The sequence below is a fragment of the Cherax quadricarinatus genome, chromosome 76 (assembly GCF_038502225.1).
Source record: "Cherax quadricarinatus isolate ZL_2023a chromosome 76, ASM3850222v1, whole genome shotgun sequence".
In the NCBI taxonomy this organism is placed as follows: domain Eukaryota; kingdom Metazoa; phylum Arthropoda; class Malacostraca; order Decapoda; family Parastacidae; genus Cherax; species Cherax quadricarinatus.
In genome coordinates this window covers 18,886,926-18,911,794 of record NC_091367.1, presented here as the reverse complement: position 1 = coordinate 18,911,794, position 24,869 = coordinate 18,886,926, and the positions used below count along the sequence as shown (strand labels likewise).

Here is a 24,869-nt window from a genome sequence, read left to right as displayed (position 1 = left end):
ATTATGATAAAATAAACACAGAATATTAAAGATACAGAATATTAAATAAACAGATGAGTTCAGGGTCTGCAACACTGCCATTATGGAAAAACATTAACAGCTTTTTGTTTCACACTCACTTGGCAGGACAGCAGTATTTTCCTAGGTGACTGCTGGGGTGTTAAGGTGGTTTGGATATTCAGAAATCATGGAGAAAAATAGGATGACTAGGAGGGTATATAAATCTGGGGAGGAGGGAAGAAGGGGTAGGGGGTCATCCTAAGAATAGTTGAAGAAAGAGGGGTACAGAAAATTTTGAGTGCTAGGGATTAGACCAACAGGCTGGTGTGAGCATGTTTGATACTAGTAAAGGCAAGTGGTTTTTATTTGACATGCTGGTGGAGTGAGGCAAGGTAACATTAATGAAGAGATTCAGGGAAAATCAGTTATTGGAGGTGGGAAGTACAGTGCGTGCACTCTGAAGGTGCGGAAGGGATGTTGCAGTTTGAACTATGATGTTGGTGCTCTTCTGGCAAGACAGTGATTGAATGAGTCGGGTCACCCTACCTCAGTGGGAGACAGCTGGAGTATTACTGCTGTTATCACTTCCTAAATTAATCAATGACTTTATAAATATTCAACAAATGTTTCACTACATTTTGAAGTCCCTGGTGACAGGTTTTGTGGCAATTAATACAAGTATTTTGTATTTTCACCTACCAATTCAAAGATTCATCTTAACTGTGATATCATCACACTTTTGGCAGGACAGCAACTGGGTGATGGTGAATGTGTGTCTTTTTTCGGGGCTGTCCTACTTGGTGGGAGACAGCTGGTATATTAACCCGTAAATGGTCCAAACGTATATATACGTTTTTTCAACTTTTGAAAGTATGTAAAAAAAAGTAGATCTTCTTTTTGTTTTTCTACATTTGAAAATATGTAAAAAAAATTTAGATCTACTTTTGTAGCACTACACATGTGAATGTAGATCTGCTTGGACCGTTTACAGGTTAAAAATAAAAACTGTATTCCCAGCTCTACAAAACTTCTAGCCACTATCTCTTCATTTGGTAATAGCTATTTTATTATGCAAATACACATTGAGATCCATCAAATGATACTTTTAAGTTTATTTCAATGCCAAGCAATTCATTTGTTTTGCATCTATTTGCAGAGATGCCTCTTGTACTGCAAGTCTGACAACTTGATGCATTTCATTTTCACTCCTGTAATAGAAGATTTAAACTGTGAATCTAAGCTGCTTCCATTTATCACAATGTCCATCATGTCTATTCTAATGATCTTGCAGAACAATGCACTGTCATGACTCCTGGCAAGTCTTTCACAACCACTCACAGTGCTGAAATGACCCATACAAATTTAGTGCTTTAAGATAATCTACATTGATTCCACTCTTTCGCTCCATAATTTCTATATACAACTCATTCACACTTGCTGCTCTGCCGCATTTTAACTTCACTGACTGCAGTCTACATTACATTTGCACTCAAGAGTCTAAATGCTGTACATTAACCTCCATTCTGGAGTGCTTGCAAGATTTTCATATTCTCTCATTAGCTACAAGTCCCATTCTACATCTGTTTTGAGGGCAAAAGTGGTGGTGCTTTGACTGACTTAAAATGCAATAGAACTTTCTACTTAATCATATCTTGTAACGTAAGATACCAACATAATTACCAACCTGCTACTATGTCTAATTTATTTCATATTACAGAAATCAGAATGACAGCAAAGTAAATTAGTCATGTTCCACAACCGTCATAATTCACTTTATTTCATTGCTCAGGAATCACACATTAAGACAAAATCAGAAATGTTCCTATCAGATATACTGAGATGCTGGGTTACTGTACTGCAATTATTACATTCACAAGAGTGAAGCACTCAACCCATAGTGGTCATAACAGTGCCTGGGGGAAAGGGAGGCCCCCAGGTTTGATCCAAAGATGGGGAGGGAGGTTAGGCCCAATTCCTTGGATTAAGAACTGACTTAATGGCATCAACGAACCTCCCTCCAGGGTAACTATACTGTAAGCACCCTGTATAGAGACATAAGGTGAAGCCTCAGTCCACTAACCATCCCCTACATCAGATATTGGCGATCTTTTTTTGGGGGGGCGGGCATTACTCCAAAACAAATTTGTGTACAAAGAAATTACCCACTAGACTTGAAAGTCCACAGAATCTGGACAACACAAGGAGCATTCAAATTCAAAATAGTTTATTGAATCCATCTGTATGGAGAATCTAGTCATACAAGCTGCACTTCAATTGACTGTGAGAAGAGAGAATTATTGAGAGTGAGATGTGGCACTGGGCCAAAAGTTACATGATGATGGTGTTGATAATGAGAGAATTGCAGTTGTTGTGCCAGTTCCCTAGTCAATGCTGACACTTGCAGTGTTACCAGCCACTGGAATCCTTACCCATTTTACATTACTGCCAACTAAAGAAATGGTTCCTACAAATTAGATTATTAATTTTATTAAGAAACTAAAATTTTTTTGAAAAAATGAAACTTTCAAAATTTGCATCACTTATTAAATAATAAATTTCTGTGCAATTTTAATTGTGTTTATTGAGCCTTCAATACCCTGAGATTTTCATTTTTACCCCATTTGGGGTAATTTACCCCAGTTCCCACGCCTAGGCCCTGCACTGTATATACAGTAGGGCCCCACTTATACGGCGGGTTAGGTTCCAGGCTACCGCCGTAAAGCGGAAATCGCCATAAAGTGGAACACCCTTTTTTTCCACTTATAAATGCATACAAACACTAGATAACAAGTTTACACTAACATATATTAAGTTAGCAATAGAACCAGGCATCAAAAAACAATAAAAAGGTACAATACACACATAGTGCACTCATTACTTACCTTAAAATATTTATAGTCTTAATCTAGGGTGAGACAAGTAGTATTTATTGTAAGAAATCAAGTGTGGTATGTATTGTAATAGCCTCACCAGGCCACCCCACCCACACATACTATTCTATGATATTTAAGCATCCCAGAGCGATAAAATGTATATACAGTTCACTCATTACTTACCTTAAAATATTTGTAGTCTTAATGTAGGGTCAGGAGTAAGTAAATGAGATAAAACGAATAAATGAGAGAGAGAAAGAATGAATACATGAGAGGGGGCAGGCGCAGTTATGTAAACAAACCAGGGGAAGGTAAGTTTTGTAAACAAACGAAGTGTACACGTCTGGTTTGTGTACAAGTTACATTGTGTACAGGTTGTCTCTACATTGATACGGTAGAATTAATAAAGAAGAACACTCCCATTCTCATGTAACATCATTTTGAGAAGAAATGAAGCTCTGAGTGAAGGCAATGGAAATAAGTCACACTGACTTTTTTGGGTTATCCTAGGTTCTCTACACGTATGTTGTTATGTATGATAATCTATGTAACTGTATTTGTGTATACCTGAATAAACTTACTTACATACATACGAAAGGAATAATTTTCTACAGTTACCCCCAGTAACACATTTACTCTTATGTTAGATTAGAGAAAATGTTATTCTTGGCGTCACTTGTACAAGTTATGTGGCTCCCACATCTTATATTTATGTTTATTTATTCTATTGTGGGGTGTATTTATCATCTTTTTATGTTATGTATCGTGTTTATTATATAATTTTGAAAAAAATATCATGGATGGATTAATGAAAATGTGTATATTACCGTAATATACGACATTTAATGAGACTCCGTGACTATTGTTATTATGGCGTCACTTGTGGAAGTCGTCTGCTACCAGAGATCACATTTATGTTTATTTATTCTACTGTGGGGTGTATTTATCTTATTTATATGTTATGTATAGTGTTTATTATATAATTTTGAAAAAAATATCATGGCTGGATTAATGAAAATGTGTATATTACCGTAATATACGACATTTAATGAGACTCAGTATTGTTATTATCACCACTTGTGCAAGTCGTCTGCTCACATCTCACATTTGTTTATTTATTCTACTGTGGGGTGTATTTATCTTATTTATATGTTATGCATCGTGTTTATTATATAATTTTGAAAAAAATATCATGGATGGATTAATGAAAATGTGTATATTAACGTAATATACGACATTTAAATGACTCGATGTATGTAAGTTTATTTAGGTACAGGTATACATAAGTATAATTATCAGAGTATATATAAAATATGAAATAACTTTTAAAAACATTTGAAATTTTGGAGTTTCCAGACAAAATGGAGAGACTTAGTGCTTACTGAGCTCATGGAGAATGTAAACAAACAGGGTGGGGCACGGTGACCGTATTAGAAAGTCAGGTGGGGGGAGCCGTATAGTGAGTTTTGGTCATAATTTGAAATGTCCGTATTAGCGGAACGCCGTAAAGCGGAACGCCGTAAAGCGGGGCCCTCCTGTATATATATAAATATATACAGTGGACCCCCGCATAACGATATTATTTCAATCCAGAAGTCTGTTTGGGTGCCGTTATAGACCGAATTTGTTCCCATAAGAAATATTGTGAATTAGATTAGTCCATTTCAGACCCCTAAGAATACACCTACAAAAGCACTTACAAAAATAAACTTACATAATTGGTCGAGTTGGGAGCTGATCATTATCCGGGGGTCCACTGTGTATATATATATATATATATATATATATATATATATATATATATATATATATAGGTAGTAGGTTGGTAGACAGCAACCACCCAGGGAAGTACTACCGTCCTGCCAGATGACTGTGAAACAAAAACCTGTAACTGTTTTGCATGATGGTAGGATTGCTGGTTTCTTTTTCTGTCTCATAAACACGCTAAGATAACAGGGATATCTTGCTACTCCTACTTACACTTTGGTCACACTTCACAGACACGCACATGCATATATATATATACATACATCTAGGTTTTTCTCCTTTTTCTAAATAGCTCTTGTTCTTTTTTATTTCTTCTATTGTCCATGGGGAAGTGGAAAAGAATCTTTCCTCCGTAAGCCATGCGTGTCGTATGAGGCGACTAAAATGCCGGGAGCAATGGGCTAGTAACCCCTTCTCCTGTATACAATTACTAAAAAAGAGAAGAAGAAAAACTTTATAAAACTGGGTTGCTTAAATGTGCGTGGATGTAGTGCGGATGACAAGAAACAGATGATTGCTGATGTTATGAATGAAAAGAAGTTGGATGTCCTGGCCCTAAGCGAAACAAAGCTGAAGGGGGTAGGAGAGTTTCAGTGGGGGGAAATAAATGGGATTAAATCTGGAGTATCTGAGAGAGTTAGAGCAAAGGAAGGGGTAGCAGTAATGTTAAATGATCAGTTATGGAAGGAGAAAAGAGAATATGAATGTGTAAATTCAAGAATTATGTGGATTAAAGTCAAGGTTGGATGCGAGAAGTGGGTCATAATAAGCGTGTATGCACCTGGAGAAGAGAGGAATGCAGAGGAGAGAGAGAGATTTTGGGAGATGTTAAGTGAATGTATAGGAGCCTTTGAACCAAGTGAGAGAGTAATTGTGGTAGGGGACTTGAATGCTAAAGTAGGAGAAACTTTTAGAGAGGGTGTGGTAGGTAAGTTTGGGGTGCCAGGTGTAAATGATAATGGGAGCCCTTTGATTGAACTTTGTATAGAAAGGGGTTTAGTTATAGGTAATACATATTTTAAGAAAAAGAGGATAAATAAGTATACACGATATGATGTAGGGCGAAATGACAGTAGTTTGTTGGATTATGTATTGGTAGATAAAAGACTGTTGAGTAGACTTCAGGATGTACATGTTTATAGAGGGGCCACAGATATATCAGATCACTTTCTAGTTGTAGCTACACTGAGAGTAAAAGGTAGATGGGATACAAGGAGAATAGAAGCATCAGGGAAGAGAGAGGTGAAGGTTTATAAACTAAAAGAGGAGGCAGTTAGGGTAAGATATAAACAGCTATTGGAGGATAGATGGGCTAATGAGAGCATAGGCAATGGGGTCGAAGAGGTATGGGGTAGGTTTAAAAATGTAGTGTTAGAGTGTTCAGCAGAAGTTTGTGGTTACAGGAAAGTGGGTGCAGGAGGGAAGAGGAGCGATTGGTGGAATGATGATGTAAAGAGAGTAGTAAGGGAGAAAAAGTTAGCATATGAGAAGTTTTTACAAAGTAGAAGTGATGCAAGGAGGGAAGAGTATATGGAGAAAAAGAGAGAAGTTAAGAGAGTGGTGAAGCAATGTAAAAAGAGAGCAAATGAGAGAGTGGGTGAGATGTTATCAACAAATTTTGTTGAAAATAAGAAAAAGTTTTGGAGTGAGATTAACAAGTTAAGAAAGCCTAGAGAACAAATGGATTTGTCAGTTAAAAATAGGAGAGGAGAGTTATTAAATGGAGAGTTAGAGGTATTGGGAAGATGGAAGGAATATTTTGAGGAATTGTTAAATGTTGATGAAGATAGGGAAGCTGTGATTTCGTGTATAGGGCAAGGAGGAATAACATCTTGTAGGAGTGAGGAAGAGCCAGTTGTGAGTGTGGGGGTAGTTCGTGAGGCAGTAGGCAAAATGAAAGGGGGTAAGGCAGCCGGGATTGATGGGATAAAGATAGAAATGTTAAAAGCAGGTGGGGATATAGTTTTGGAGTGGTTGGTGCAATTATTTAATAAATGTATGGAAGAGGGTAAGGTACCTAGGGATTGGCAGAGAGCATGCATAGTTCCTTTGTATAAAGGCAAAGGGGATAAAAGAGAGTGCAAAAATTATAGGGGGATAAGTCTGTTGAGTGTACCTGGTAAAGTGTATGGTAGAGTTATAATTGAAAGAATTAAGAGTAAGACGGAGAATAGGATAGCAGATGAACAAGGAGGCTTTAGGAAAGGTAGGGGGTGTGTGGACCAGGTGTTTACAGTGAAACATATAAGTGAACAGTATTTAGATAAGGCTAAAGAGGTCTTTGTGGCATTTATGGATTTGGAAAAGGCATATGACAGGGTGGATAGGGGGGCAATGTGGCAGATGTTGCAAGTGTATGGTGTAGGAGGTAGGTTACTGAAAGCAGTGAAGAGTTTTTACGAGGATAGTGAGGCTCAAGTTAGAGTATGTAGGAAAGAAGGAAATTTTTTCCCAGTAAAAGTAGGCCTTAGACAAGGATGTGTGATGTCACCGTGGTTGTTTAATATATTTATAGATGGGGTTGTAAGAGAAGTAAATGCGAGGGTCTTGGCAAGAGGCGTGGAGTTAAAAGATAAAGAATCACACACAAAGTGGGAGTTGTCACAGCTGCTCTTTGCTGATGACACTGTGCTCTTGGGAGATTCTGAAGAGAAGTTGCAGAGATTGGTGGATGAATTTGGTAGGGTGTGCAAAAGAAGAAAATTAAAGGTGAATACAGGAAAGAGTAAGGTTATGAGGATAACAAAAAGATTAGGTGATGAAAGATTGAATATCAGATTGGAGGGAGAGAGTATGGAGGAGGTGAATGTATTCAGATATTTGGGAGTGGACGTGTCAGCGGATGGGTCTATGAAAGATGAGGTGAATCATAGAATTGATGAGGGAAAAAGAGTGAGTGGTGCACTTAGGAGTCTGTGGAGACAAAGAACTTTGTCCTTGGAGGCAAAGAGGGGAATGTATGAGAGTATAGTTTTACCAACGCTCTTATATGGGTGTGAAGCGTGGGTGATGAATGTTGCAGCGAGGAGAAGGCTGGAGGCAGTGGAGATGTCATGTCTGAGGGCAATGTGTGGTGTGAATATAATGCAGAGAATTCGTAGTTTGGAAGTTAGGAGGAGGTGCGGGATTACCAAAACTGTTGTCCAGAGGGCTGAGGAAGGGTTGTTGAGGTGGTTCGGACATGTAGAGAGAATGGAGCGAAACAGAATGACTTCAAGAGTGTATCAGTCTGTAGTGGAAGGAAGGCGGGGTAGGGGTCGGCCTAGGAAGGGTTGGAGGGAGGGGGTAAAGGAGGTTTTGTGTGCGAGGGGCTTGGACTTCCAGCAGGCATGCGTGAGCGTGTTTGATAGGAGTGAATGGAGACAAATGGTTTTTAATACTTGACGTGCTGTTGGAGTGTGAGCAAAGTAACATTTATGAAGGGATTCAGGGAAACCGGCAGGCCGGACTTGAGTCCTGGAGATGGGAAGTACAGTGCCTGCACTCTGAAGGAGGGGTGTTAATGTTGCAGTTTAAAAACTGTAGTGTAAAGCACCCTTCTGGCAAGACAGTGATGGAGTGAATGATGGTGAAAGTTTTTCTTTTTCGGGCCACCCTGCCTTGGTGGGAATCGGCCGGTGTGATAATAATAAAAAAAATCTAGGTTTTTCTCCTTTTTCTAAATAGTTCTTGTTCTTCTTTATTTCTTCTATTGTCCATGGGGAAGTGGAAAAGAATCTTTCCTCCGTAAGCCATGCGTGTCGTATGAGGCGACTAAAATGCCGGGAGCAATGGGCTAGTAACCCCTTCTCCTGTAGACACTTACTAAAAAAAGAGAAGAAGAAAAACTTTATAAAACTGGGATGCTTAAATGTGCGTGGATGTAGTGCGGATGACAAGAAACAGATGATTGCTGATGTTATGAATGAAAAGAAGTTGGATGTCCTGGCCCTAAGCGAAAGAAAGCTGAAGGGGGTAGGAGAGTTTCAGTGGGGGGAAATAAATGGGATTAAATCTGGAGTATCTGAGAGAGTTAGAGCAAAGGAAGGGGTAGCAGTAATGTTAAATGATCAGTTATGGAAGGAGAAAAGAGAATATGAATGTGTAAATTCAAGAATTATGTGGATTAAAGTAAAGGTTGGATGCGAGAAGTGGGTCATAATAAGCGTGTATGCACCTGGAGAAGAGAGGAATGCAGAGGAGAGAGAGAGATTTTGGGAGATGTTAAGTGAATGTATAGGAGCCTTTGAACCAAGTGAGAGAGTAATTGTGGTAGGGGACCTGAATGCTAAAGTAGGAGAAACTTTTAGAGAGGGTGTGGTAGGTAAGTTTGGGGTGCTAGGTGTAAATGATAATGGGAGCCCTTTGATTGAACTTTGTATAGAAAGGGGTTTAGTTATAGGTAATACATATTTTAAGAAAAAGAGGATAAATAAGTATACAAGATATGATGTAGGGCGAAATGACAGTAGTTTGTTGGATTATGTATTGGTAGATAAAAGACTGTTGAGTAGACTTCAGGATGTACATGCTTATAGAGGGGCCACAGATATATCAGATCACTTTCTAGTTGTAGCTACACTGAGAGTAAAAGGTAGATGAGATACAAGGAGAATAGAAGCAACAGGGAAGAGAGAGGTGAAGGTTTATAAACTAAAAGAGGAGGCAGTTAGGGTAAGATATAAACAGCTATTGGAGGATAGATGGGCTAATGAGAGCATAGGCAATGGGGTCGAAGAGGTATGGGGTAGGTTTAAAAATGTAGTGTTAGAGTGCTCAGCAGAAGTTTGTGGTTACAGGAAAGTGGGTGCGGGAGGGAAGAGGAGCGATTGGTGGAATGATGATGTAAAGAGAGTAGTAAGGGAGAAAAAGTTAGCATATGAGAAGTTTTTACAAAGTAGAAGTGATGCAAGGAGGGAAGAGTATATGGAGAAAAAGAGAGAGGTTAAGAGAGTGGTGAAGCAATGTAAAAAGAGAGCAAATGAGAGAGTGGGTGAGATGTTATCAACAAATTTTGTTGAAAATAAGAAAAAGTTTTGGAGTGAGATTAACAAGTTAAGAAAGCCTAGAGAACAAATGGATTTGTCAGTTAAAAATAGGAGAGGAGAGTTATTAAATGGAGAGTTAGAGGTATTGGGAAGATGGAGGGAATATTTTGAGGAATTGTTAAATGTTGATGAAGATAGGGAAGCTGTGATTTCGTGTATAGGGCAAGGAGGAATAACATCTTGTAGGAGTGAGGAAGAGCCAGTTGTGAGTGTGGGGGAAGTTCGTGAGGCAGTAGGTAAAATGAAAGGGGGTAAGGCAGCCGGGATTGATGGGATAAAGATAGAAATGTTAAAAGCAGGTGGGGATATAGTTTTGGAGTGGTTGGTGCAATTATTTAATAACTGTATGGAAGAGGGTAAGGTACCTAGGGATTGGCAGAGAGCATGCATAGTTCCTTTGTATAAAGGCAAAGGGGATAAAAGAGAGTGCAAAAATTATAGGGGGATAAGTCTGCTGAGTATACCTGGTAAAGTGTATGGTAGAGTTATTATTGAAAGAATTAAGAGTAAGACGGAGAATAGGATAGCAGATGAACAAGGAGGCTTTAGGAAAGGTAGGGGGTGTGTGGACCAGGTGTTTACAGTGAAACATATAAGTGAACAGTATTTAGATAAGGCTAAAGAGGTCTTTGTGGCATTTATGGATTTGGAAAAGGCATATGACAGGGTGGATAGGGGGGCAATGTGGCAGATGTTGCAAGTGTATGGTGTAGGAGGTAGGTTACTGAAAGCAGTGAAGAGTTTTTACGAGGATAGTGAGGCTCAAGTTAGAGTATGTAGGAAAGAGGGAAATTATTTCCCAGTAAAAGTAGGCCTTAGACAAGGATGTGTGATGTCACCGTGGTTGTTTAATATATTTATAGATGGGGTTGTAAGAGAAGTAAATGCGAGGGTCTTGACAAGAGGCGTGGAGTTAAAAGATAAAGAATCACACACAAAGTGGGAGTTGTCACAGCTGCTCTTTGCTGATGACACTGTGCTCTTGGGAGATTCTGAAGAGAAGTAGCAGAGATTGGTGGATGAATTTGGTAGGGTGTGCAAAAGAAGAAAATTAAAGGTGAATACAGGAAAGAGTAAGGTTATGAGGATAACAAAAAGATTAGGTGATGAAAGATTGAATATTAGATTGGAGGGAGAGAGTATGGAGGAGGTGAATGTATTCAGATATTTGGGAGTGGACGTGTCAGCGGATGGGTCTATGAAAGATGAGGTGAATCATAGAATTGATGAGGGAAAAAGAGTGAGTGGTGCACTTAGGAGTCTGTGGAGACAAAGAACTTTGTCCTTGGAGGCAAAGAGGGGAATGTATGAGAGTATAGTTTTACCAACGCTCTTATATGGGTGTGAAGCAGGGGTGATGAATGTTGCAGCGAGGAGAAGGCTGGAGGCAGTGGAGATGTCATGTCTGAGGGCAATGTGTGGTGTGAATATAATGCAGAGAATTCGTAGTTTGGAAGTTAGGAGGAGGTGCGGGATTACCAAAACTGTTGTCCAGAGGGCTGAGGAAGGGTTGTTGAGGTGGTTCGGACATGTAGAGAGAATGGAGCGAAACAGAATGACTTCAAGAGTGTATCAGTCTGTAGTGGAAGGAAGGCGGGGTAGGGGTCGGCCTAGGAAAGGTTGGAGAGAGGGGGTAAAGGAGGTTTTGTGTGCGAGGGGCTTGGACTTCCAGCAGGTATGCATGAGCGTGTTTGATAGGAGTGAATGGAGACAAATGGTTTTTAATACTTGACGTGCTGTTGGAGTTTGTAATACTTGACGTGCTGTTGGAGTGTGAGCAAAGTAACATTTATGAAGGGGTTCAGGGAAACCGGCAGGCCGGACTTGAGTCCTGGAGATGGGAAGTACAGTGGTTGCACTCTGAAGGAGGGGTGTTAATGTTGCAGTTTAAAAACTGTAGTGTAGAGCACCCTTCTGGCAAGACAGTGATGGAGTGAATGATGGTGAAAGTTTTTCTTTTTCGGGCCACCCTGCCTTGGTGGGAATCGGCCAGTGTGATAATAAAATATAATAAAATATGTATATATATATATACATTTATATATATATATATATATACATTTATATATATATATATATACATTATATATATACATATATATATTATATATATATATTATATATATATATATATATGGGAGCAAGGGGCTAGTAACCCCTTCTCCTGTATATATTACTAAATGTAAAAGGAGAAACTTTCGTTTATCCTTTTGGGCCACCCTGCCTCGGTGGGATACGGCCGGTGTGTTGAAAGAAAGAAGATATATATATATATATATATATATATATATATATATATATATATATATATATATATATATATAAAGTGAATACAGGAAAGAGTAAGGTTATGAGGATAACAAAAAGATTAGGTGATGAAAGATTGGATATCAGATTGGAGGGAGAGAGTATGGAGGAGGTGAATGTATTCAGATATTTGGGAGTGGACGTGTCAGCAGATGGGGCTATGAAAAATGAGGTGAATCATAGAATTGATGAGGGGAAAAGGGTGAGTGGTGAACTTAGGAGTCTGTGGAGACAAAGAACTTTGTCCTTGGAGGCAAAGAGGGGAATGTATGAGAGTATAGTTTTACCAATGCTCTTACATGGGTGGGAAGCATGGGTGATGAATGTTGCAGCGAGGAGAAGGCTGGAGGCAGTGGAGATGTCATGTCTGAGGGCAATGTGTGGTGTGAATATAATGCAGAGAATTCGTAGTTTGGAAGTTAGGAGGAGGTGCGGGATTACCAAAACTGTTGTCCAGAGGGCTGATGAAGGGTTGTTGAGGTGGTTCAAACATGTAGAGAGAATGGAGCAAAACAGAGTGACTTCAAGTGTATATCAGTCTGTAGTGGAAGGAAGGCGGGGTAGGGGTCGGCCTAGGAAAGGTTGGAGGGAGGGGGTAAAGGAGGTTTTGTGTGCGAGGGCCTTGGACTTCCAGCAGGCATGCATGAGCGTGTTTGATAGGAGTGAATGGAGACAAATGGTTTTTAATACTTGACGTGCTGTTGGAGTATGAGCAAAGTAACATTTATGAAGGGGTTCAGGGAAACCGGCAGGCCGGACTTGAGTCCTGGAGATGGGAAGTACTGTACAGTGCCTGCACTCTGAAGGAGGGGTGTTAATGTTGCAGTTTAAAAACTGTAGTGTAAAGCACCCTTATGGCAAGAGAGTGATGGAACATAAGAACATAAGAAAGGAGGAACACTGCAGGAGGCCTGTTGGCCCATACTAGGCAGGTCCTTTACAATTCATCCCACTAACAAAACATTTGCCCAACCCAATTTTCAATGCTACCCAAGAAATAAGCTCTGATGTGAAAGTCCCACTCAAATTCAACCCCTCCCACTCATGTACTTATCCAACCTAAATTTGAAACTACCCAAAGTCCTAGCCTCAATAACCCAACTAGGTAGACTGTTCCACTCATCAACTACCCTATTTCCAAACCAATACTTTCCTATGTCCTTTCTAAATCTAAACTTATCTAATTTAAATCCATTACTGCGGGTTCTCTCTTGGAGAGACATCCTCAAGACCTTATTAATATCCCCTTTATTAATACCTATCTTCCACTTATACACTTCGATCAGGTCTCCCCTCATTCTTCGTCTAACAAGTGAATGTAACTTAAGAGTCTTCAATCTTTCTTCATAAGGAAGATTTCTAATGCTATGTATTAATTTAGTCATCCTACGCTGAATGTTTTCTAATGAATTTATGTCCATTCTGTAATATGGAGACCAGAACTGAGCTGCATAATCTAGGTGAGGCCTTACTAATGATGTATAAAGCTGCAGTATGACCTCTGGACTTCTGTTGCTTACACTTCTTGATATAAATCCAAGTAATCTATTTGCCTTATTACGTACGCTTAGGCATTGCTGTCATGGTTTAAGGTTGCTGCTCACCATAACCCCCAAGTCCTTTTCGCAATCTGTATGGCTAAGTTCTACATCATTTAACTTATAAGTTATAGGGTTATAGGCACTCCCAAGCTTCAGAACCTTGCATTTATCTACATTGAACTGCATCTGCCACTTTTCTGACCAAGAATAGAGTTTGTTTAAATCCTCCTGAAGTTCCATAACGGCTACGTTTGAATCAATTATCCTACCTATCTTTGTGTCATCAGCGAATTTGCTCATATCACTATTAATTCCCTCATCAAGATCATTGATATACGTATATTATAAACAACAACGGGCCCAAGACTGATCCCTGTGGAACGCCACTTGTTACAGATCCCCACTCGGATTTAACCCCATTTATGGACACTCTCTGCTTCCTGTCAGTGAGCCATGACTCGATCCACGAGAGCACTTTTCCCCCAATACCATGAGCTGCCACTTTCTTTAACAGTCTATGGTGCGGAACTCTATCAAAAGCCTTACTAAAATCTAAGTAAATAATATCAAATTCTTTATTGTGGTCAACAGCCTCAAAAGCTTTACTGAAGAAAGTTAATAAATTAGTTAGACAAGACTGGCCTCTTGTGAATAAATGCTGAGTATCATTAATTAAGCTATGCTTATCGAGATGGCTTCTTATAATCTCAGCTATAATTGACTCTAGTAATTTGCCTACAATTGAGGTCAGGCTTATTGGGCGGTAATTTGACGGTAACGACTTGTCCCCTGTTTTAAAAATAGGAATTACATTAGCCATCTTCCACATATCAGACACTACACCTGTTTGAAGAGATAAATTAAAAATATTAGTTAATGGTTCACAGAGTTCCATTTTGCATTCCTTAAGAACCCTTGAAAAAACCTCATCAGGACCCGGTGACTTATTTTGCTTCAGTCTGTCTATCTGCTTCACAACCATTTCACTAGTGACTGTGATGTTACATAATTTATCTTCTTCTAGCCCACTATAAAAATTAATTACTGGAATATTGTTAGTGTCTTCCTGTGTAAAAACTGAGAGAAAATAATTATTTAAAATCGAGCACATTTCATTCTCTTTGTCAGTAAGGAGTCCATAGTTATTTTTAAGGGGACCTATCTTATCTCTAACTTTTGTTCTATAGACCTGGAAAAAACTTTTTGGGTTAGTTTTAGAATCCCTAGCAACTTTAATTTCATAGTCCCTTTTAGCTTTTCTTATCCCCTTTTTAATGTCCCTCTTAATGTCAATATACTGATTCATAAGATGACCCTCACCTCTTTTGATACGCCTATAAATTCCTTTCTTATGCCCTAGTAGATATTTGAGCCCATTATTCATCCATTTTGGGTCATTTCTATTTGATCTAATTTCTTTATATGGGATAAACGTTCTTTGAGCAGCATGTATAGTGTTCAGAAAACTGTCATATTGATAGCTCTCTTCGTTACCCCAGTCAACAGATGATAAGTGTTCTCTAAGCCCATCGTAATCTGCTAAGCGAAAATCTGGGACTGTTACTGAGTTATCGCTACTATCGTACTTCCATTCAATGCTAAATGTAATTGATTTGTGGTCGCTAGCACCCAGTTCCTCTGAAATTTCTAAATTATTAACAAGGGATTCATTGTTTGCCATAACTAAGTCAAGCAGGTTATTTCCCCTTGTAGGTTCTGTCACAAACTGCTTCAAAAAACAATCCTGAACTACTTCTAAGAAGTTGTATGATTCTAAATTCCCAGTCAAGAAATTCCAATCAATATGACTAAAGTTAAAGTCTCCTAGAATTACTACATTATCGTGCCTTGTGGCCTTAACAATTTCCTCCCATAGTAGTCTCCCTTGGTCCCTATCTAAGTTTGGGGGACGGTATATCACTCCTAAAATCAGTTTTTCATGCCCCTCTGAAAATTCTATCCAAACAGACTCTGTATGTGTTACTTCAGACTTAATACCCGTTTTTATGCAACAGTTCAAGCGATCTTGGACATACAATGCCACCCCACCCCCCTTCCCGATACTTCTATCTACTTGGAACAATTTAAAACCCTGAATATGACATTCCGCAGGCATGTCCCGACTTTTTGAATTAAACCACGTCTCAGTTAAGGCAAATACATCAATGTTACCTGCACTAGCAACTGATCTCAACTCGTCCATCTTATTCCTAGCACTACGGCAATTAGCATAATAAACATTGAAAGACTCTCCTTTCTCTTTACCCTTCCTGCTCATTTCTGTTTTTCTACTAAACCTATTACTGTCCTTATCACCCAAAGTCACTGGCTTTTCAATATCTACCTCGTTCTGCTTATTACTAGTTCCCCTAGAACTCGTAATATTACTACACTGGGACTTCACTGTTTTCCTGCCAAAACCCATACCACTAACTATTCCTAGTTTAAAGTCCTAACAGCTCCCTCCACTGCAGTTGCCAGTGCTACCACCCCAGACCTAGATAAGTGAACCCCATCCCTGGCATACATGTCATTTCTGCCATAGAAGAGGTCCCAGTTGTCAACGAATGTTACCGCATTTTCCTTACAGTATTTCCAGCAATTGACACCAATTGCCCTGGACAACCATTCATTTCCAACTCCTCTCCTTGGCAAAATACCACATATGACAGGGTTCCCACCCTTACTCCTAATTATTTCTATTGCTGACCTATACCTGCTAATCAGGTCTTCACTCCTACATCTGCCAACATCGTTGCCTCCAGCACTGAGACAGATAATAGGATTTCTCCCATTACCTCTCATGATGTCATCCAGACAGCTAACAATATCCTCCATCCCAGCCCCAGGAAAGCAAACTCTGTGTCTCCTACTCCTGTCCTTCAAGCAGAACGCCCTATCCATATACCTAACTTGGCTATCCCCAACAACAACAACATTCTTACCTTCCTTGATGTCGTTCGTCGTGACGTTCCCAGTAGTTGACTCACATTCGTCGGGTAGCACTGAGAATGTATTAGATGTTTCCACAACAGTTTCCACGGCAGTCTCTTTCTTCTTCATCATTTCTACCTTACCATTCGTCTTCTTGATCGTCAACTTCGTTCCCTGCTGTCCAGCCACTGACCATTTTCCTGAGGACTCAAAACAGGAGGACTACTACGAATCTTCTTGTTTTCCTCGGTCAGTCGCCGAATCTCCATCTTCGCCATCCTCAATTCTTCCTTAAGCTGATGATAAAGCTGCTCGATGGAGGGCATCTTGCTTCAATTTGTAGAGAGCGCGCAAACAGGTCTTCACAGAGCTAAGTACACGTCACCACTGTGCAAAAGCCAACTCAATCAGGAGCGACTGCGCAGCACGTCCGCACGGCCCAATAGCGATGCGAACACAGTTGTGTTATCCTGGCTGATAACAGACACAGTTATCTTGTGTTATCCTGGCTGATAATAGACACAGTTGTGTTATCCTGGATAACAGACACAGTTATCTTGTGTTATCCTGGCTGAAACAGACACGGTTATCTTGTGTTATCCTGGCTGATAATAGACAGCTATCTTGTGTTATCCTAGCTGATAATAGACACAGTTATCTTGTGTTATCCTGGCTGATAATAGGCACAGTTGTGTTATCCTGGCTGATAATAGACAGTTATCTTGGGTTATCCTGGCTAATAATAGACACAGTTTTGTTATCCTGGATGATAATAGACACAGTTATCTTGTGTTATCCTGGATGATAATAGATGCAGTTATCTTGTGTTATCCTGGATGATAATAGACACAGTTATCTTGTGTTATCCTGGCTGATAACAGACACAGTTATCTTGTGTTATCCTGGCTGATAATAGACACAGTTGTGTTATCCTGGCTGATAACAGACACAGTTATCTTGTGTTATCCTGGATGATAATAGACACAGTTGTGTTATCCTGGCTGATAACAGACACAGTTATCTTGTGTTATCCTGGCTGATAATACACAGTTGTGTTATCCTGGCTGATAATAGATACAGTTATCTTGTGTTATCCTGGATGATAATCGAGTTGTTATCCTGGATGATAATAGACACAGTTGTGTTATCCTGGATGATAAGACACAACTGTATTATCCTGGCTGATAACAGACACAGTTATCTTGTGTTATCCTGGCTGATAATAGACACAGTTGTGTTATCCTGGCTGATAATAGACACAGTTATCTTGTGTTATCCTGGATGATAATAGACACAGTTGTGTTATCCTGGATGATAATAGACACAGTTGTGTTATCCTGGATGATAATAGACACAGTTGTGTTATCCTGGCTGATAATAGACACAGTTATCTTGTGTTATCCTGGCTGATAATAGACACAGTTGTGTTATCCTGGCTGATAATACACAGTTGTGTTATCCTGGTTGATAATAGATAGTTATCTTGTGTTATCCTGGATGATAATAGACAGTTGTGTTATCCTGGATGATAATAGGAGTGAACGATGGTGAAAGTTTTTCTTTTTCGGGCCACCCTGCCTTGGTGGGAATCGGCCAGTGTGATAATAAAAAAAAATAAGATTAGGCGATGAAAGATTGGATATCAAATTGGAGGGAGAGAGTATGGAGGAGGTGAATGTATTCAGATATTTGGGAGTAGACGTGTCAGCAGATGGGTCTATGAAAGATGAGGTGAATCATAGAACTGATGAGGGGAAAAGGATGAGCGGTGCACTTAGGAGTCTGTGGAGACAAAGAACTTTGTCCTTGGAGGCAAAGAGGGGAATGTATGAGAGTATAGTTTTCATAATGGTCTTATATGGGTGTGAAGCATGGGTGATGAATGTTGCAGCGAGGAGAAGGCTGGAGGCAGTGATGTCATGTCTGAGGGCAATGTGTGGTGTGAATATAATGCAGAGAATTCGTAGTTTGGAAGTTAGGAGGAGGAAGGGTTGTTGAGGTGGTTCGGACATGTAGAGATAATGGAGCGAAACAGAGTGACTTCAAGAGTGTATCAGTCTGTAGTAGGAAGGAAGGCGGGGTAGGGGTTGGCCTAGGAAAGGTTGGAGGGAGTAAAGGAGGTTTTGTGTGCGAGGGGCTTGGACTTCCAACGGGCATGCGTGAGCGTGTTTGATAGGAGTGAATGGAGACAAATGGTTTTTAATACTTGACGTGATGTTGGAGTGTGAGCAAAGTAACATTTATGAAGGGATTCAGGGAAACCAGCAGGCCGGACTTGAGTCCTGGAGATGGGAAGTACAGTGCCTGCACTCTGAAGGAGGGGTGTTAACCCTTTGACTGTTTTTGACGTATAAATACGTCTCACGAGCCAATGTTTCTGATGTATATATACTCAATAATTCTAGCGGCTTCAAATCAAGCGGGAGAAAGCTGGTAGGCCCACATGTGAGAGAATGGGTCTGTGTGGTCAGTGTGCACCACATAAAAAAAATCCTGCAGCACACATTGCGTAATGAGAAAAAAAAAATTCTGATCGTTTTTTTGGAATAAAACGCCGACTTTGAGGTGTATTTTCGTATAGTATTTATCATTGTATTCGTGTTTTCATGGTCTTAGGTGATAAAATGGAAAACATATTACAGAAATAGAGATGATTTTCATTACTTCGACGATGAAAACGACCTTGAAACTGAGCTCAAATTAGCGGAAATGTTCGATTTTTACCAATGTTCAGGAGTAAACAAATCACACCACACGTTCAATACACGTCAACTGGGGAGTCTATTATTCTTTCACTAGTGCACTGATATTATTTATACCATTTTTACAATAATGCAGTAGTCTGCATAACAGTAAATTTTGTATTTTTTTGTATGAATTAAAAATCAAAATAGAAAGCAATAATAATATAAGAGGGGCCTAGAGATGTGACTAATGAACAGAGGATATGCTATTTTAGTGCTAAGAATGTCTACCTTGTTTATTCTGGACCCTATTTTGAAATTGGCATCTTTTTTAATTTGAGTGAAATTGGCCAAATTGCCAATTTCTGACCACTATATTGGGTAGTTCAAATTGGTAAATGGGCAGTTTCTTGTACTCAGCTGATAGATATAATGGAGTTCTAAAGAAATAGCTATGAGTTTGGTCAACTGGAACAACGAAATTGGCTGAAAACAGGGCTCAAAGTCGGCGAAATCGCTGATACACATACGTCGCCGATTCCGCTAACTTCTCGGGAGCGTAATTCCGTGAGTTTTCGACCAAATTTCGAACTTTTGGTGTCATTTCCATCGGGAAAAGATTCTCTATCATTTCATAAGAAAAAATTATTTTTTTTTTCGAATATTTGGCGACATAGAATGACAGTTTCAGAAAGGGGCCTGAAACAGTCAAAGGGTTAATGTTGCAGTTCAAAAACTGTAGTGTAAAGCACCCTTCTGGCAAGACAGTGATGGAGTGAATGATGGTGACAGTTATTCTTTTTCGGGCCACCCTGCCTTGGTGGGAATCGGCCAGTGTGTTAATAATAAAAAAAAATTATATATATATATATATATATATATATCTTTTTCTGTCTCATAAACACGCTAAGATAACAGGGATATCTTGCTACTCCTACTAACACTTTGGTCACACTTCACAGACACGCACATGCATATATATATATACATACATCTAGGTTTTTCTCCTTTTTCTAAATAGCTCTTGTTCTTTTTTATTTCTTCTATTGTCCATGGGGAAGTGGAAAAGAATCTTTCCTCCGTAAGCCATGCGTGTCGTATGAGGCGACTAAAATGCCGGGAGCAATGGGCTAGTAACCCCTTCTCCTGTATACAATTACTAAAAAAGAGAAGAAGAAAAACTTTATAAAACTGGGTTGCTTAAATGTGCGTGGATGTAGTGCGGATGACAAGAAACAGATGATTGCTGATGTTATGAATGAAAAGAAGTTGGATGTCCTGGCCCTAAGCGAAACAAAGCTGAAGGGGGTAGGAGAGTTTCAGTGGGGGGAAATAAATGGGATTAAATCTGGAGTATCTGAGAGAGTTAGAGCAAAGGAAGGGGTAGCAGTAATGTTAAATGATCAGTTATGGAAGGAGAAAAGAGAATATGAATGTGTAAATTCAAGAATTATGTGGATTAAAGTAAAGGTTGGATGCGAGAAGTGGGTCATAATAAGCGTGTATGCACCTGGAGAAGAGAGGAATGCAGAGGAGAGAGAGAGATTTTGGGAGATGTTAAGTGAATGTATAGGAGCCTTTGAACCAAGTGAGAGAGTAATTGTGGTAGGGGACTTGAATGCTAAAGTAGGAGAAACTTTTAGAGAGGGTGTGGTAGGTAAGTTTGGGGTGCCAGGTGTAAATGATAATGGGAGCCCTTTGATTGAACTTTGTATAGAAAGGGGTTTAGTTATAGGTAATACATATTTTAAGAAAAAGAGGATAAATAAGTATACACGATATGATGTAGGGCGAAATGACAGTAGTTTGTTGGATTATGTATTGGTAGATAAAAGACTGTTGAGTAGACTTCAGGATGTACATGTTTATAGAGGGGCCACAGATATATCAGATCACTTTCTAGTTGTAGCTACACTGAGAGTAAAAGGTAGATGGGATACAAGGAGAATAGAAGCATCAGGGAAGAGAGAGGTGAAGGTTTATAAACTAAAAGAGGAGGCAGTTAGGGTAAGATATAAACAGCTATTGGAGGATAGATGGGCTAATGAGAGCATAGGCAATGGGGTCGAAGAGGTATGGGGTAGGTTTAAAAATGTAGTGTTAGAGTGTTCAGCAGAAGTTTGTGGTTACAGGAAAGTGGGTGCAGGAGGGAAGAGGAGCGATTGGTGGAATGATGATGTAAAGAGAGTAGTAAGGGAGAAAAAGTTAGCATATGAGAAGTTTTTACAAAGTAGAAGTGATGCAAGGAGGGAAGAGTATATGGAGAAAAAGAGAGAGGTTAAGAGAGTGGTGAAGCAATGTAAAAAGAGAGCAAATGAGAGAGTGGGTGAGATGTTATCAACAAATTTTGTTGAAAATAAGAAAAAGTTTTGGAGTGAGATTAACAAGTTAAGAAAGCCTAGAGAACAAATGGATTTGTCAGTTAAAAATAGGAGAGGAGAGTTATTAAATGGAGAGTTAGAGGTATTGGGAAGATGGAAGGAATATTTTGAGGAATTGTTAAATGTTGATGAAGATAGGGAAGCTGTGATTTCGTGTATAGGGCAAGGAGGAATAACATCTTGTAGGAGTGAGGAAGAGCCAGTTGTGAGTGTGGGGGAAGTTCGTGAGGCAGTAGGTAAAATGAAAGGGGGTAAGGCAGCCGGGATTGATGGGATAAAGATAGAAATGTTAAAAGCAGGTGGGGATATAGTTTTGGAGTGGTTGGTGCAATTGTTTAATAAATGTATGGAAGAGGGTAAGGTACCTAGGGATTGGCAGAGAGCATGCATAGTTCCTTTGTATAAAGGCAAAGGGGATAAAAGAGAGTGCAAAAATTATAGGGGGATAAGTCTGTTGAGTGTACCTGGTAAAGTGTATGGTAGAGTTATAATTGAAAGAATTAAGAGTAAGACGGAGAATAGGATAGCAGATGAACAAGGAGGCTTTAGGAAAGGTAGGGGGTGTGTGGACCAGGTGTTTACAGTGAAACATATAAGTGAACAGTATTTAGATAAGGCTAAAGAGGTCTTTGTGGCATTTATGGATTTGGAAAAGGCGTATGACAGGGTGGATAGGGGGGCAATGTGGCAGATGTTGCAAGTGTATGGTGTAGGAGGTAGGTTACTGAAAGCAGTGAAGAGTTTTTACGAGGATAGTGAGGCTCAAGTTAGAGTATGTAGGAAAGAGGGAAATTTTTTCCCAGTAAAAGTAGGACTTAGACAAGGATGTGTGATGTCACCGTGGTTGTTTAATATATTTATAGATGGGGTTGTAAGAGAAGTAAATGCGAGGGTCTTGGCAAGAGGCGTGGAGTTAAAAGATAAAGAATCACACACAAAGTGGGAGTTGTCACAGCTGCTCTTTGCTGATGACACTGTGCTCTTGGGAGATTCTGAAGAGAAGTTGCAGAGATTGGTGGATGAATTTGGTAGGGTGTGCAAAAGAAGAAAATTAAAGGTGAATACAGGAAAGAGTAAGGTTATGAGGATAACAAAAAGATTAGGTGATGAAAGATTGAATATCAGATTGGAGGGAGAGAGTATGGAGGAGGTGAACGTATTCAGATATTTGGGAGTGGACTTGTCAGCGGATGGGTCTATGAAAGATGAGGTGAATCATAGAATTGATGAGGGAAAAAGAGTGAGTGGTGCACTTAGGAGTCTGTGGAGACAAAGAACTTTGTCCTTGGAGGCAAAGAGGGGAATGTATGAGAGTATAGTTTTACCAACGCTCTTATATGGGTGTGAAGCGTGGGTGATGAATGTTGCAGCGAGGAGAAGGCTGGAGGCAGTGGAGATGTCATGTCTGAGGGCAATGTGTGGTGTGAATATAATGCAGAGAATTCGTAGTTTGGAAGTTAGGAGGAGGTGCGGGATTACCAAAACTGTTGTCCAGAGGGCTGAGGAAGGGTTGTTGAGGTGGTTCGGACATGTAGAGAGAATGGAGCGAAACAGAATGACTTCAAGAGTGTATCAGTCTGTAGTGGAAGGAAGGCGGGGTAGGGGTCGGCCTAGGAAGGGTTGGAGGGAGGGGGTAAAGGAGGTTTTGTGTGCGAGGGGCTTGGACTTCCAGCAGGCATGCTTGAGCGTGTTTGATAGGAGTGAATGGAGACAAATGGTTTTTAATACTTGACGTGCTGTTGGAGTGTGAGCAAAGTAACATTTATGAAGGGATTCAGGGAAACCGGCAGGCCGGACTTGAGTCCTGGAGATGGGAAGTACAGTGCCTGCACTCTGAAGGAGGGGTGTTAATGTTGCAGTTTAAAAACTGTAGTGTAAAGCACCCTTCTGGCAAGACAGTGATGGAGTGAATGATGGTGAAAGTTTTTCTTTTTCGGGCCACCCTGCCTTGGTGGGAATCGGCCGGTGTGATAATAAATAAAAAAATATATATACATATATATATATATATATATATATATACATATATATATATATATATATATATATATATATATATAAAATCATGAATTTATTTAATATTGAAAATATTAAATGTGAATGAGTAATAATAAATAGTAAAAATATAGATAAACACTTACTGATGTAGTCTGTAATTCTGCAAGTAGATTAACAGTAGAATTCAACTGGTAAGAGTGTGACTCTACCAAACATTCAGTGTCACTCACCAAGTGATCTGTGTCTTAGAGCTGATCTGAGGAAAAAAATCACATACTATTTGTATATCCTTAAATGATACCAAAACACCACGCTTAATATATACAAGCAATATGAGTTTATACCACTACACATTTAACACAAACTGGAATGATAAAGTTAACTTATTATCTGTGCATTTCTTTGCAACACCATTGTACGGTTTGTTTGTGATCATGTCATTACAATTTCGTGAGCCAACACCATTTATGTCATAATGTAAATTAGGAATGATAAAAAAAAAGAGCCTGTATGAAGGAATGGCCTACACCAATGAACAGCTTGTACAAAATACAGCCTCTCCTCACTTAACAACAGAGTTCCGCTCCTAAGACCATGTCGTTAAACAAATTCATCGCTAAGTGAGGAGCATATTATAATACAGTGGACCCCCGCATAACGATCACCTCCGAATGCGACCAATTATGTAAGTGTATTTATGTAAGTGCGTTTGTGCGTGTATGTTTGGGGGTCTGAAATGGACTAATCTACTTCACAATATTCCTTATGGGAACAAATTCGGTCAGTACTGGCACCTGAACATACTTCTGGAGTGAAAAAATATCGTTAACCGGAGGTCCACTGTAGTAGTGAGTTTGTGTCAACCACCGTTGATATTGTTTTAATGTCACCTTTGCACCATTTATAACATTTCTGGTATATTTTTAAATGTTTATACAGTAGTGTACTGTATACTGAAATAAACAGAAGAGAGGAAATCAGCACTTAACATACATTATTTAGGAATGAATACTAGTCAGAGAGCCCATCATAAGTCCATGACGTCAGTAAACGAGTACGTCACTAAGTGAGGAGAGGCTGTAAATCCTGAACTAAAAATGACACGCATTAAAAACATGCATAAAAATGGCCCAGGTCATTCCATGTCAAGTGGTCTGATTTTAGAAAAGTGCCCCACCTCACCATCATGGATTTTGATGAAAATTGGTGTGCTGAATCTTACATGTCTCAAATTAAGTTTGGTAAAGTTTCAGATCTGTCAATGTTTCTGAGACAAAACCTTATATTTGACACCATTGCTGCAACCATGTACCCTATGAAATTTCAGCAATTTTGAACCAAAATAATTTCTCACTCT

General features: G+C 39.4%; 1 protein-coding gene across 4 annotated transcripts in view; it reads right to left on the bottom strand.

The window, feature by feature from the left end:
* LOC128703684 (zinc finger protein 271-like) overlaps positions 1-24,869 on the bottom strand; it is a 140,732-nt gene that overhangs the window by 99,619 nt on the left and 16,244 nt on the right. For 3 of the 4 annotated variants that reach the window (XR_011394151.1, XR_011394149.1, XM_070101341.1), the window contains exon 2: positions 23,656-23,768. The exons of the other annotated variant lie outside the window; for it this stretch is intronic. The gene's annotated coding sequence lies outside the window, so the exon portion shown is untranslated. The remainder of the gene's footprint in view (positions 1-23,655; positions 23,769-24,869) is intronic. 4 annotated transcript variants of the gene reach the window in all.